Source organism: Zingiber officinale, chromosome 5B (assembly GCF_018446385.1).
Source record: "Zingiber officinale cultivar Zhangliang chromosome 5B, Zo_v1.1, whole genome shotgun sequence".
NCBI lineage: Eukaryota > Viridiplantae > Streptophyta > Magnoliopsida > Zingiberales > Zingiberaceae > Zingiber > Zingiber officinale.
The window spans coordinates 55,848,201-55,853,000 of record NC_055995.1 but is presented as its reverse complement, the minus strand read 5'-3'; the positions used below and the strand labels follow the sequence as shown (position 1 = coordinate 55,853,000).

The 4,800-nt window shown below is 38.0% G+C and overlaps 1 non-coding gene across 1 annotated transcript; it reads left to right on the top strand.

Annotated features, from left to right (window-relative positions):
* Positions 1-4,446: 4,446 nt before the first annotated feature.
* Positions 4,447-4,552, top strand: LOC121988059. Its single transcript, XR_006113821.1, has one exon. It is a non-coding gene; the product is annotated as a small nucleolar RNA R71 (small nucleolar RNA).
* The last annotated feature ends 248 nt before the right edge of the window (positions 4,553-4,800 follow it).

Genomic DNA, 4,800 nt, shown 5'->3' with positions numbered 1-4,800 from the left:
TCCGCAAGTGTACGGAAATGTCGCAAGTAATATAAAAGATTATCGTATCCACAGGGACTGAAATAAGCACTAGAAATGTCTCAATGCGAATTAGCTAAACAACTATCCAATCGTTTCAAAAGCAAAGTAAAGGTAAACAAATCTAATATTAGAGATCAACAAACAAGAGTTTAGTGTTTTGAGTTATGATAAAGGGAGATTCTAGGAGTTTCGGTTTCTTTGTAAGATTTCTTGAATGTAAATGGTTCACCAATTCTTATTCCACAATTTCCAAACATGTAGAAAGTTGCCGGTTCCCTCTTGCAATAGACAACCGGCTAAGGACTGAGAAATGTATCTAAATAGGATTAATTAGACATGAACCTACGTTGTCCTTACACAGAAGCGCACCTATTACTATGCCTTCGTCGGATATCAACATAGAAGCCCACAACTTATTAATCTATAAAGATACAAGAAGCTAATCATAGAATCCATCCTACTCTCTTGAATATTCCTATTTCCTCTTCAAGATTATCTCTCAAACGTCTTTACACGGGCTTGCACCTGTCACATGGATCCCTCGGATGATCGAGTGAGAGTTTATCCTTACCAAGTCCATAAGAAATCCAAACAATCAATCAAGAATGAGAATTAAGCACAAACCACCATCAATCATTCAAGATCTAATTGATACAAGCAAGATAATGTCATTGAAACAAGAAGATGGCAAATCCATAAGAGATTACATCAATCCATCATACAAATACTCCCTTAATCCTAGAATACAAGATCTACTCCATGAATCGAGGAAGAAAACCCGAAAGAATAGAGATTACAAGCATTCCTTGAATCCCCAATCCAAGAAAACAAGAAGAGGGGAAAAGAGAAAACTTATCTACAAAGAAGTTTCGTCTTCGGATCCAATCCACGCTCCGGAGTCGAAATCATCGAGATCTCCCTTAGAATTGCCCAGAAATCCTCCCAAGAATGGGAGGAAACCACCAAATCTTGCTTTCTCCCAAAGGGGGAGAGATCCCCTTTCAATTCATGAAGAAGGGTTTAAATAGAGGAGGGAATCGGGCGCCACACGGCCCCGTGACATGGCCGTGTGACTCCACACGGCCAGAACCCTTCTGCTCTCTGGAAATGATACACGGCCGTGTGGTGCACACGGCCACAGCCTGCTTGGTCTCTGGAAGTCTCACACGGCCGTGTAGATCCACACGGCCATGTAAGGCTTCTGCTCTGGTTGGCTTCAAATCTTGACACGGCCGTGCGAGGTTCACACGGCCATGTCATCTTCCTCTTCTGTTGGTGCCAAACTCCACACGGCCCGAGCTCCATCCCAGTGCATGGCCGTGTGAGGTACACGGCCCGGTGCTTTCTCCCTTCGTTTCCTCCAATGCATGCCCAAAGATGTAGATTCTTCACCAAATCGACTCCTGTGTACAGAAAATGCACAAAAAGCAGATCTCCGAACCAAAAGAGTAAATATGCTAAAAGGAAAGTAGTTAAAATGCATAGATCAAGCATGCTCAAGTATGTAAATGTGCATAAAACATGCATAAAAGTATATAATCTACGCACATCACACCCCCAGACTTAAACCTTTGCTTGTCCTCAAGCAAAATGCTGCAGTCTAAATTCATATGTTCTACAACACATTCATAAAACCCAGTGCACTTTCCTAATTCTATCAAAAAGTTTCATTAACAAGCATGATCATGGAAACAAGTAAAGTATGGTTCAAGCATAAGAATCTTGTGCGCAGTGTAAAAGTAACTCAACACCCTTCAAGTTTCAATCCATGTCCTAGTCAAGTCGTTATCAAATTTGAATTCCTAATGTTTCCAGTGAAAGACAAGTAACCAGTGATAGACACTTACTTACCATTCACTTGGTTCATATTTCTCAACTAACCCAAGGTCTCAAAGGTGTGCTCAATCTCAAGAGAAGCTAAACAGTCATTTCCCCAGTAACCTAACTCGGTCTCAAAGGGGTGACTTGCTAGATTCCACTCATGACAACTGTTTTTTATATCCCTTATTGTGTTTTTTTTTTTTTTTTATAAGTGTTTGCATTGTGCAAAACTTATTCACAAATGTACTTTTAGCACACATGTTGGGATATTTTGATTTTTCCAAATGAGCTTTAATGATTTGAGACTCATCCAGTAACCAAAATGAAAGTTGAGAAATCACCATGGAAACCAAGTACTAAGCAAACAAGATGAATCATGACTATTTCAATGACATCAACTATTCAATCATCAAGCACAAGTGTAGTGAAGATAAAATCCTTACGGTTGAACCAAAACTAAAACTCATCACCATAAGATTCTTAGCTTATTAATGCTTCCCAAGATAGAAAAAAGAACTACACAAAGTTTACTAGTAGCATCATGCGAACATCATGAATCGAGACAATAATCGTGCTAACATTTCGCTTGAATCCAAGAAAGCATATAAGTGAAGATTTGATGTTCTCAAGATGTATGCCACAAAAAATCAAAACACAATGCAAGACATAAGCAAAAACAAAAACAAACAAAGCAAATCAAATGCATCCCCCCAGACTTAAATTTTTCATTGTCCCAATGAAAACTAAAAACAATGTGGAGGAGATTTTAAAAGAAGTTACCAAGTGATGAGCTCCAAATGGTTGACGTTCATGTTTTTAAAGATACTCCTCCATCCAATACTCACATTCCTCCACAACTTTGAATTCTACAACAATAAGATAGACAAGAAAAATTAAGTAGAGGATACATGTTTATTATAAAGAGAGAACTAAAGACATAAAAGAAAATAAGGAAAATGAACTTGGGTTGCCTCCCAAGAAGCGCTTGTTTAAGGTCATTAGCTCGACCACCTCATTAGATTCATCTAAATCTTGCTCTTGGAGGGGTAAGATATTTTAGAACCCTCCTACCAAGGGCTCTTATTATGGAGGGAGCTTTCATCAAAGGAACTACAAAGTAAAGTATAACTCTCTCCATCTTCGTCTTCTTGGAAATTTTTTCAGGTGGTCGAAGACGGTTCAGATTGAGCTTCCAATTATTGGGCCATGTGAAATCTGCACATCCAAAAGAAAAACAAATCTCCCACAAGCATGTTATATAGTATAGAGCTAGAACCATATCAAGATAAGATGAATAAGTAATAAAAACTGAATCACATCCAACAAAGTCAATTATAGGTACCTCCATAAAGTTTTCCAAAAGATCACAAGAAATACTAACCTTACCTTGTTGAGAAATACCTGAAATTTCTAAACATGTAGATGTGACTTCCTCTGAATCAAATGATGGTTCTGGCTCTAGCTTAGGTGTTGATGATATCAATGATGGTCATTCTCGAGACTCTACTAGCTCTGTATAAGTCCCTACACATTGTTCCACAACATGATCAATTCTTAAAACCTCTAAGGGTTGTCTTGACAAAGGTGGTGATCCTTGAGATGCTGCTTCCACAACACAGCTCCCTACACTTCCATATCATCATCATCAACACATACATCAAAAAATAAACCAACATCTATGTCCTCAATAGGAGAATCAATAACAAGAGGATCAATAACTTCACTTGCAGTTTTAAGTTGATCTACCACATCACATTCATCATCTGAAAATTCAATGTCACTATAACACCTTATAAAATTTTGAGATAGATCTGAAAACTTATTTACCACTACATTATCAATAAAATCCTCATCTGAAAAATCTTCATCTTCATATATATTCAAAAATCTACACTCAACCATATTAGTGTCACAGGTTTTGGCGAAGGCTTTATGTGCATTTACCGCCAGTGACCTTTGTGGAAAAGGAACCTGTAGTGAGGGTCCGGGGAGAGACTGAACTCGCTGTTTCCGAAATTCCCTTTGGGCTTTTGGAGGAGGTCCAACTTGCTTATCTAATGTTGGTGTGATTAATCGTTGAGGGAAAGGTACTTCTGGCCTTTGGGAACTTCCCAGAGAAATGGAACTGAGTTCTTGTGATCTTCTATTATTCTTCTCCTCAATTCTAAACATGTCGTTCTTCAGAAGTTCTTCATGATTTTTTCCACTTCTCAACCCAACATCATCACACTTTTCATTGGATCTTGACTGTGTAGGAGGGGGATCTTCTTTAAACCATTTTGAAACAATACTATCAAGCTTTGCCCCAAATGTTTGAACTCCTCACTCTGTGACTTGTGAATTTCAACATTTTTAGGTGGTTGAATTTCATTTTGTTTGACATGCTCTCTTACATTTATAGCTTGCACTTTTTGAATATCTGAGGGAAATTCCATCCAACTTTTGTTCGACCATTCATGGAGGTTCAATGTCACTTGATCAATTAATGAATAAGCTTCATCTACACTTTTGTCCATAAAAGAATCTCCAGCTGATGAATCCAATAAACTCTTGTCTGAGAAAGAAATTCCCCCATAGAATATGTGCAAAATCAACCATTTTTCAAAACCATGATGAGGGCACTGTCTTTGAAGACTCTTGAATCTATCCCATGCTTCAAATAATGATTCTCCATATCCCTGAGCAAAATTTGTTATGCAATTCCTCATATACACCGTTCTACTAGGAGGGAAAAAATGATTTAGAAATTGCTTCTCCAATTGTTCCCAACTTGTGATGCTTTGAGGACAGAGAGAATATAGCCAAGTCCTTGCTTTATCCTTGATACTGAAAGGAAATGTCATAAATCGAACTGCATTTGCTGATACTCCTTCACATTTCACCAAATCACAAAACTCTAAAAATGTTTCAAGATGCAGATAAGGACTTTCTGATACTTCTCCTCCAAATTTGTGACCT